Source organism: Dipodomys merriami, unplaced genomic scaffold, assembly GCF_024711535.1.
Source record: "Dipodomys merriami isolate MVZ:Mamm:240054 unplaced genomic scaffold, mDipMer1.0.p SCAF_804, whole genome shotgun sequence".
In the NCBI taxonomy this organism is placed as follows: domain Eukaryota; kingdom Metazoa; phylum Chordata; class Mammalia; order Rodentia; family Heteromyidae; genus Dipodomys; species Dipodomys merriami.
Window position 1 is genome coordinate 188,802 of NW_027206407.1, and position 11,210 is coordinate 200,011.

General features: G+C 36.8%; 1 non-coding gene across 1 annotated transcript; it reads right to left on the bottom strand.

Annotated features, from left to right (window-relative positions):
* Positions 1 to 3,855: 3,855 nt before the first annotated feature.
* On the bottom strand, positions 3,856 to 3,962 carry LOC138819636 (U6 spliceosomal RNA). Its single transcript, XR_011369539.1, has one exon. It is a non-coding gene; the product is annotated as a U6 spliceosomal RNA (small nuclear RNA).
* Between the last annotated feature and the right edge of the window lie 7,248 nt (positions 3,963 to 11,210).

The window sequence follows — 11,210 nt, forward strand, 5'->3', positions numbered from 1 at the left end:
ATTTCAGTTGATTTTCAAGACTGCTGTAGGGAGGGGCAGCCTCTGGCTCTGTTTAGCCAGTGAAGAAATCAACACTTGAGGAGGGCAGAGCTATCTCTGCCTGGGCTGGATGACTTTTCCCTGGGTGGAGCTGAGCCTGGCAGGTGAGGTCGGGTTCCTGTGACCTGCTAAATGACTCTTGTTTTCTTCCCAGGCCTGAGTTGGAGCTAGCTGCTTAGCCAGGCCTTTATCAGTATCCAAGATGGAGATCTCCAGTAGTGTGGAGGGGAGGGATTGCCTTTCCTCCTCTGTTCCCTTAGAAGGAGTGAGAATGTCAGGCTTCTACTCTAGCCAGAGTCTTGGTTCCTGGGTCGTCTCTGGTCTTCGATCTGCAGGATGAAGATGTCTGTTCCTTGTCAGTTCTTGCTGGTGTTGTGTAGAATCCCCTAGCCCTCTGATCTGGGGCCTTCGTCCCTGACTCTCTGTTTCAGGTTTGGTGGCTACGGCTGCCACAGCCACCGCCACAACCGCAGCTGAGCCTGCTGGCAAGTGCACTGACCTGTCCCCTTGCCTGGATTTTCCCTCTCTGGCCAAACTCTCTTTACTGTGATGGCACCCTTGGTGTGATTGTCTTGCTTAGGACTGTTCACTGGAACACTTAAACTGCTTTCTATGAGAGAGCCTGTGTAGCCTCCAGCTTCTTCCTTACCATCTTCCCAGAACTCTTTTGAATTTTATTCATTTCTTGTTAATCTCATCTTTAATCTCTTTATACAAAATCAATAATTAATTCAAGGGAGGAGAAAGGAAAAAAATTAAGCAATTCCTTACATTTTTCAATTTTCAATAAGATGAAATTGCTTATATCATTTTCTGTTTACGCTTTAGACTATATAACTCAATTTAGTTAGACCTTTCATAAGGCTATGTGTATTTTATTTATTTTATGTTGATTGTTCTTTCCAAAGCCTGCGTGTCTAATTTCCCTTGGTTTCTTTCAGTCTCAAGTAGTTCAGATTTCAAATTGAAGAATAAATTGAAGGAAGCAAACAAAAAATACAGTTCCTCTCATCTGATAATGCCTCTATAAGAATGAAGAAAGAGTTCATCCAGCTAAGAACCTATGATAGGATATCAAAAAGAGAATTCATTGTTCTAGGTATTCCCTATCTTTGCAATGCAACTTAAATGATATAAAACACAATATAATGCTCAGGTACTTTTACGTTTTATCAGTTTTGCACATTATCATATGGACATTACCTCAGTCTACAACATTCCTTCATTATTCTGTCCTTGATACTTTTACACTACCAAGACATAATATAACCAGTTTGATTTAAAGCATGAGACGTTGTACACCTGGCTTCCTTGGAAGCAAAGCATGGTCAATAGATCATATTCCTTCTGGTTGCTGTAATGTTTTCTCTAATATTATTGCATTCTATTTAGTATTAAAAAATTATGGCTAAACTCAAAGCTCATTCATAGAAGTTTATGTTAAGTATTTTGCAAGTTTTATTTCTCTCAATTCTTAAGATAACATTTGCTATAATGCTAATGTTATCTATCGTTTTAGTGTTGGGAAAAATTGTAATTAAAGGCATGAAGTGAATGGCCCAAAGACACACAGTGTGGGAGGAAAGGAGTGACAGTCTCCAAAAGCCTTTTAGCAATACAAAAATTGTAGGTAAAATCTCTCCATTCTCTTACACTCTCAATTCAATATTCATATTGTCCTATAAATAATAGCATACCAAATATTGCCCATGGCGATTATTTTCTGTTACATTTTGTCTCCAACACAGACTGTGTTGGTGACAATGGGTTATCATCCACAGAGCTGAGCTTATAAATTGAGGTCCAAAGAGAGTCCAATTTTTTTGTCCCACAGCTCCAGTATCCTCTTTTTAAAAAGTACTAAAACTTTTAAATACCAACACTTACTATCTTTTAAGAATCCAAATATCAGGCTGGGAAGGTGGCTCAGTGGCAGAGCGCTTGCCTTGCATGCCTAAGGCCCTGGGTTCAATTCCTCAGCACCACATAAGCAAAAAGAAAAATACCGGAAGTGGTGCTGTGGCTCAAGTGGTAGAGGGCTAGCCTTGAGCTGAAGAGCTGAGGGATAGCGCCCAGGCCCAGAGATCAGGCCCCACTACCGGACCAAAAAAAAAAAAAAAAAATCCAAAAATGAAGTAAATTCATATATAATCACTCCAAAATGCTTTAAAAGTAGGAGATGATAAAACAGGCCCCCATCAAGTAAACTTTCTTCTACTTATAAAATTATTCTGAAAGCCTTGTCCTGGCTGTCACACCTGTAATTCTATCTGCTCGGGCTATCTACTCAGGAGCCTGAGATCTATGGATAACTGTTGGAAGTCACTCAGGGCAGAATAAATTCAAGAGATTATTTTTCAGAAATTATAATGAATTAGCAAAGAGCCAGGAATGGAAATGTAGCTCATATATTATCTCATCAACCTAGAGAGGAAAGGACTAGCAAGACCTTGAAGCCCTGATTTCAAACTCTGAGCATGCCAATACACAAGCATGTGCATGTGTGCATGTGTGCATGCGTGTGTGTACACCCCCCCACACACATTTATTCAAAATACCTTCATATCAGCATATCAGTGTGCTGCATTAATTTCTTTGTTAACGTTATTATCTGGGTAAAATAGAGGAAATAAATTCTTCTATATCAGAACATTTTTATACTTTTTTTTTACTGTGAAAATACTGTACAGAGGGGTTACAATTACATGGGCAAGATAATGAGTACATTTTTTATCAAGCATTGTAGCCTCCTCTTTTGTTTTCCCTTCCCATCCCTCCCCATCCCCCCCCAGCCCTCCCAACCAATCCTCCCTGCCCCCCGCACCAAAGTTGTAAAGTTCATTTTCGACATAACGACTTGTACTTCTCATTGTTGCAATGGGTCCACCTGTAAAAAAACTGTACAGAGGTGTCATATTTGTATGAGCAAATAATGAGTACATTTCCTAACAAGCATTGTTTCCTCTTCCTTTCTTTTCCTTCCACCATCCCTTCCCTCCCACCTCCACAAATACACTCCCCTCCCCCTTCCCCTGTCTAAATTGTAAAGTTCATTTTTCAACATAGTGTCTTGTGCATCTCAACCTGTATCCCTATTTAAGAATTTTTTATTTCCCTTTCCCCTCCCCAAATTAGAGAAATGTATACCCAGGATGTAAGTGCACCAACTTCAAATACAGTGAAAACAGTGGTTAGAACGTAAGGGAGGAACATATAAAGGAACAAAAATAATCACATCACACATTATAAGTATCTTAGAAACAATAGCAAGAAACAAAAAAATCACTTGTCTGGTTCATTTCTTGTAATATCATCTTATCTGATATGCACATAGCTTATGATCTATTCTTACCCCATACATATATTAGCTGTTGAAAATAAGGGAAACCATGGGACCTATGTTTCTTTGGACTTGGCTTACTTCACTTAATAAATTTTTTTCCAAGGCTTTACAATTTTTAACAAATTGGGCGATGTCATTCTTTTTGATGGAGGCATAGAATTTCATTGTGTATATATACCACATTTTCATGATCCATTCATCTTCTGTGGGCCATCCAGGTGGGCTCCATATCTTAGCTATTGTAAATAATGCTGCAGTAAACATAGTTGTTCTGGTAGTTTTAGTATGGTCTTCTTTGTGATGATTTGGGTAAATCCCCAAAAGTGTGATTGCTGGGTCATAGGGGAGATTTATATGGAGTCTTTTGATGAGTCTCCATACTGCTTTCCAAAATGGTTGAACAAGTTAACACTCCCAACAAGAATCAAGAAAGGTTCCTTTGTGGCCACATCCTCTCCAGCATCTTTAGTTGTAAAAATATGGAATGATTCAAGAATTTGCATGTCAACCTTGCCCAGGGGCCATGTTAATCTTCTCCGTATTGTTCCAATTTTAGTGTATGTGCTGCTGAATTGAGCACAGAGCATTTTTTATATATAAAGTGTAATTGATTTTCTTAAACTAGACAATTCAAAGAAAAGTAAGTTTTGAAGAATTCTCGTGAAATTTTAGAACCATGTACCTCTTACATAAGCACACATTTAAGAATAGTCAAGATTGACATGTCAAAAACAAAATAATCACAGATATTGTTGTTCAAGAAATGTGTAGGATCGGCGGGGGGGGGGGAGGGAATTGTGTGGGGTGCAGAGGAAGGCTGGGAAGGGATGTTAAGGCTAAACAAATTAGGAGGATGCAATGCTTGATAAGAAATGAACTCATTATCTTGCCCTTGAAATTGTAACCCCTCTGTACAGTATGTTCACAAAAAAATAAAAATAAAAAAAGAAATGTGGAGGATGAATTCAATTATTCTGTACAAGGCACCTGTCATAATGAACACTGCGACAAGTGTTAAGGTTTGTTAAAAGTTTTAATGTTTTAAATATATTTAATTTTGGAAATTTGCTTATATAGGCCAAAATTAGGACTGTTTGTTAGGTCATACAACTTTTCTATAAATATTTAAGATTTATGGTAGCAGACATATGCTACTAAAAAGTACATTTCAGAGTTTATAGAAACATAACTAATGAGATGTTGCAAAGTCTTAGTGTAAAGAAGCAGAGTGAAGAGTTAAGACTCTGTTAACTGCACAGTTTCTCTTAAAACTTTAGGGCTTCCTTACTTTATATATTAGTGAGGAACAAATGATGATATAAGCCATATACAAATGATGAGATGAGTCATAAAAAGCAATCTTAGTGGGTAACTTTAAAGACTACACATAGCCTATAAAACTCTTGTTGAACATCATAATCTTATTCAGTGTTAAATGTACAGGAATGCAAGAATAGTAAAATCAAATATGTAAGTTCACTTCAAATACTGAAAACACAGGTAATTCTTTGATATTTTATTTTATTAATCATTAATATTTATTATTGTGTTTCTTTATTTGTAGTATTGTTTCCCTTGTAATATAATAAAACTTTTTGTTATTCATCATCAGGAGGTACTTTGAGAAGATTTCTGGGATGGCCAAACCATTTTTTATAGTTGCATGTGAATTTACAAAAAGCAAAATTAAGAACAAAATATTGATTAAAAAATTATCAAGTACAGTCAGAATCAGGAGGGATGATAAATGTCCACACTTAAAATCTTAGCCCTAGGCTGAAGCAGTGATATTACAAAGTTGAGGTCACAAAAGTGAGAGACTGTGTTTTGTTTTGTTTTTTACTTTGATTTTGTTGGCCATGGGGTTGAACTCTGGGGCCTGATTGCTGTACCTCAGCTCAAGTCTAGTGCTACCACTTGAACCACAGAACCACTTCCATCCTTTTCTACTTATGTGATGCTGAGGAATCAAACCCAGGGCCTCATGCATGCAAGGCAGGCACTCTACAACAGCCACCATCCCAGCTCCTGATAGACTGGGTTTTAAAAATTCATCTAAACAACATTTGCTTTCTGCTTTGGGTTATATAATGAAATATATGAATATATTTTCATATTTTTGTATAGTATAACAATACTTCTAAATTTATACTAACCCCAGCCACTTTATTCTTTTCAAAGTAATGAAATATCTCTGAGAGTTTGCTAAGGTGAAAATTGTTTTAGCATTTTTAATTACTTCTGAGTCATTTTTATTTTTTATTAATATCATTTTATATTTTGGGTTGATGGATTATCATACATCAAATACCTTCAAATATACATGTAGATTCTAAAGATAACAGTATGAATATTCTCATACAGCTCTTTTTTACCTGTTATGCCCTTTCAGTATTATGAGATTTCTCTCTCTTTCACGCTCTCTCATTTCCTCTCTTTCTCTTTCATGCTACATGTCTGCTACATAGAATTTCTGCTGGTCTACTATTATCCTTCAGAATCCACTGGCTTTGTGGGAACATGATGGTGACTAACATTTTCCCTTGCATTCTTTAAGAATTATGAGTGACGTGATATTATTCTTTGACATTGTAAATGGCAAAACAACAGGTCTAGGAATTCTTTTCACGTTGACTACTATTACAAATTTTATCTCATAGGAATCATTTGGATGGATATGATATTTTAACTTGGGCTGGGATGGTGGCTCAGTGGTAGAGTGCTTGCCTTGCTTGCCTGAGGCCCTGGGTTCGATTCCTCAGAAGCACATAAGCAAAAAGAAAAAAAGCCAGAAGTGGCGCTGTGGCTCAAGTGGTAGAGCACTAGCCTTGAGCTGAAGAGCTGAAGGACAGTTCCCAGGCTCAGAGTTCAGGCACCAAGACTAGACCCCCCCCCCAAAAAAGATATTTTAACTTGTGACCTAAAAGTTCTTTTTCTTTCACAAACAACCTTTGTCTTTGATTATCAGTTTGTAACTACATGTAATGAAAATAAAGCTCTCCTATGGAAACTAGACCGAAGTTGTTCACAGGGATGAAAAAGAAGGTAATGATGGAAGTGAGTACAATAGAGCAAGGTCCTCAGAGCAGTTTATCATGAACACTTTGTGAGAATGACAATGTTCTGGGAACTATACATTAAATCACTGAACAAAGATATATATATATATATATATACACATATTTGTATATGTATATTTATTTATATATGCATATCTGTGTGTATATGCCCTTATATTGTACACATATATGTTACTATACACACAAATTCACATATACATATACACATGTATACATGCACACAGGGAGAAAGACACATAATTACAGCAAACACAAGTTTCATTACTTGCTGAAAATGCCTTAGATGGAATGCTTGGAACAAAATATGTTCAAGATGTATTTGTCTCTAAGAGATCTTTTACCACTCCTCTTATCTCATAAAACTGGTAGGTTTAGACGTATTTGACTTGCAAAATGCAGTACACATGATAGCAAGTTACTCGGAAATGTCAGTATGTAAAGATCATATGGTGTCTCCCTGATCCCCACGGAATACTTGCTCTTATACACACTCTCAACAACCAAAGTAACAGGAGAATATCATGGTAAAGAATAAAATTATAAGCTTTTAAATGGCAACCTTCTTTGAGCTATTTTCCAACAGCCAGCATCAATTCCTAAGCAGATTAGGGAGTCCTCATAAAACTGGACCTCAGGTCAACAGGTAACCAACCCATGTGAAAAGTCCTATGAGAGAAATGCTGACTGAGGTCTTGCTGATTTTCTGGCCAAGAAAGTAAGAAAAGAAGAGATTATTTTTAATATATTAAAGTTTGAGAATAATTTGTAACCTGTCAATAAATGTGTAGAACACAACTAAACCAACTGACAAAAAAGGTGTCCATTTCATTTATATGTTCTTGGATTGGTGAGTGATTTTACTTATGTCTACACAAGTAGAATCAGCATAAATCAAGCCAGCATTTCTTCATTTAATATACAAAGATAGGATTCAGGTTGACCCATTGTAATAATGAGATAATAATAATGTAATAATAAGACACTTTATCAGAGAGTGGGTGGAGGGATGAGTTGAGGAGGTGTGAAGAGTAGGGATGGTAGGGGAAAACAAAGGATGGGGTAAAAATGCTCAATAAGAAATGGACTCATGCCAGGTGCCGGTGGCTCAAGCCTGTAATCCTAGCTACTCAGGAGGCTGAGGCCTGAGTATTGTGTTTCAAAGCCAGCCAGGGAAAGAAAGTCCGTGAAACTTTTTCCAGAAAACCGGAAGTGGCACTGTAGCTCAAGTGGTAGAGCGATAGCCTTGAGCTGAATTGCTGAGGGAGAGTGCTCAGCCCTAGAGTTCAAGCACATGACCAATAATAAAGAAAAAATTGTACTCATTACCTTACTTATGTAACTGTAACCCCTCTGTACAGTATCTTTACTATATATATATATATATATATATATATATATATATATATATATATATATATATTAAAAAGATACAAGGAAAACTTTTGTACTTATAGGAAGTTGTATTTGTCACTCAATATCAGTAAGGTATTGGTTTTAGTACCACAGGCATATTAAAACATCGGATACTCAACTACTCTACATGAACACAGTATATTATTTACATTAGAATCTGCCCACAACCTAGTGCAATGTAATTGCTATGAAAATTTGTAGTACATTCTATGTTTGTAATAAAAAATAAAAGTATATGCACTGTCAACAGATAATTTTTGTCTGCATTTTGTGGATGGAATTGGGAGCCCAAATTTCATCACCAAGACTGGTCTGCAAAATGTAACAAAAAGCTAACACAGCATCATTGAATAGTACTGAACTCCAAGGAGAAGTACTTGGATTGAGACATTATCAGAAAGTGTCAGCATGCAAGTACTTTTTAGAAATACAGCTGCTAGATGTTTCATGGAGAGGTTTCATAACACTTTGTGAAACACAAGCCATAACCTCACTGAAGAGTAAATGGTTTTCCCTCAACTTTCTGTCATGCTCAGTCATTATCAATCAACATATAGCTAATCTTGAATAATCCTTTAATAAAAAAAGGTTGATGGAGTGTTTATATGCAGAAAACCTGGGAAGGCTAAATTTTTCCAATTAGGATAGTCTGTATTCTATGATCCAGCAGAGAGAAAATTAGGTAAGCATCCATTTACTACATTCTGAATAATTCTGATTCTTCCCATATCAGTTAACTATCCATACCTGTGCCCGAGTGAGAGGATTTTAAATGACTTTAGTGTTTAAAATTTAAATTTAAATGTGGAATGAAATTAGTTCCAGTGCATTGCCTTAAGATATTTAGAAACAAATAAAGGTCTATAAGATTTTTTTTTATTTTAGTTGAAGCAATTTGCAAAAAAAAATGGCAAAGTAAAATTTACATTTGCAGCAGACTTGACACTTATTAAATTTTGTATATTGAAAAGAGCATAAGCCTCAACAATATGTCAATGCTATCCTGTCATTTATCTCTAAAGCTTTATGCTTTTGGTCTCTTAATATTAAAACCATTTTTTTTTAATCTTTAGCTAGGGGCTGGGAAGGTGGCTCAGTGGTAGAGCGCTTGCCTTGCATGGCTGAGGCCCTGAGTTCGATTCCTCAGCACCACATAAGCAAAAAGAAAAAAGCCGGAAGTGGCGCTGTGGCTCAAGTGGTAGAGTGCTAGCCTTGAGCTGAAGAGCTGAGGGACAGCGCCCAGGCCCAGAGTTCAAGCCCCACGACCGGACCCAAAAAAAAATTTTTTTTTTAAATTTAAAAAAATTTAAATCTTTACCTAGTTGTGCAAAGGGGTTTCACTCCATCATGTCAGTGTGGAATAGAGTGTATGTACATTTCATTGTACAACACATCTGTATCATTGTTAATCTTTCCACTTTTCTTCCTTCCCTTTCCCCAACCCCACTTATCCCTTCAAGTTTCCTACTTATATTCTCACATATGTACATTGAGTGATCTGACTATATTAGTCCAATATTTCCCCCTCCATTCTTCTGTCCTACTCCCTTTAAGCCCAGCTCCTTATTTAAGACTTATTTCAACTTCATGGTATTTTGTAAAATATCTCTTCCTTTGGCATTTGGCTTTGGGCTTGCCAAATCCTCACTTCCATGTTTGACCTACATAAATGAGGCTATTTCTCCACATTTAAAATCTGTGAATGGATGAGATAGTTCTCCTTTACTATTCACCTTCTGTCCTAAAGATGGAAGGAAAATAATTTCCATGCTCTCAACATTATGGTATCCATCATGAATGTCCATCACTTATCACTTCAACAGTCTAAACTTAAAGTTATTTTTACTGCATTATATTCACACATTTTAAGTGAATATCGAGGACAATTTACCTAGTATTGGATGTTTAGGGACGATTTTCAATTTCTGATGATAGAAACAGGAGTCAGTTTTATTTGTGCAGAATCCACTATATAGTGAGTGCTGTAGTCTTCTAAATTTTCAATAAATTTCAAGTTAATTTTTATTAATAATTGAAAAAAGTTTTATTTCAATATGTTAGAATGAACTCCCCCCCCCCCATTTCCCCTACTAGTTCAGATTAAGTCTCCTTTGGCTTTATTGTTTGAGGGGATGAGGGTAAACAGATGAGGGTAAACAGAAAGATGATCATTGCTCAGATATCTCCTTCCTCTTCTGTTTCTACTATTCTTTTTTAAATTTTAATTTATTTTTTATTGTGAAAATATTGTACAGAGGAATTACAATTACATGGGCAAAAGAATGAGTACATTTCTTATCAAGCATTGTAGCCTCCTTCTTTGTTTCCCCTTCCCATCCCTTTCCAGCCTCCCTGTTTCTGCTATCCTTGTAGAAAGGAAGACTGGTTCAGGGAACAAGAGTAATACTTGGGCAAGGGAGCATTCCTGGCATATCAATTATTGTTTCTCAGAATCACTTAAGCTGCTTACAATTGCCTTGTCTCTAACAGTAACCTAACTGTGGCTTCCTTTGTGCAGGAGTGAGCACACTAACAGGTTTTACATGTAAATTTGTATTTTATGTCTCAGCTTACTACTACCAAAAATAGAAAGCTTTGGTTACATAAATGCAAAGGCGCTGATTGTTCAACAATACCTTAGTGAGGAATAGACAATTCTACTCAGCTCCTCCCTCCTCTTCTATCCTTCCTTCCCCTCCCCTCCCATCACTTACCCTCCCTTCCCTTCTTCTTTCTTTATGTCTCTCTCCTCCATATTCATTTCTATCTTCTCTCTTTTTCTCATCCAGTAGCAAGTGATTTGGTTGATCTGGCAATACATACGTAATTGAACAAATATGTATTCTCCTCTTTTTGAGAATATTTATTATTAAGAAGTGAGTTCTAGCAGAGCACCAGTGGCTTACAGCTCCATACTAGGTGGGTTCAAATTTGACAAGTGTAATTCAAAGCTATTCCAAGTAGATAAAACTAAGAGATTCTTTTCTCCACTTGTGGTAAAAGGAAGAAGTGAAAGTGTGGTTCAGGATGTATAGAGTAAGCATTGGGAATTAAAGCCCAGATTGTTAGGTTTTTAAAGAGTAGTCGAGTAAGAACCACACAAACACGAGGTATTCAGGAAAGGGGTAAGTTTATTCATCATTCCCGCTGGCACCAGGCCATGTTGGCCCTCCATGATGCTGGGAAAGTCCTGGGAAAGATCTGGAAAAGACCTGAGAAATTGAGGTACTAGAGCTGGGCTAGGCCTTACCTATGGTATGGAGGGAGAAAGGTGTGGCCACATCAAATTCAGATATGACCTCAGCAGATGCAGATGTGATATCTTCCAGGAGTGC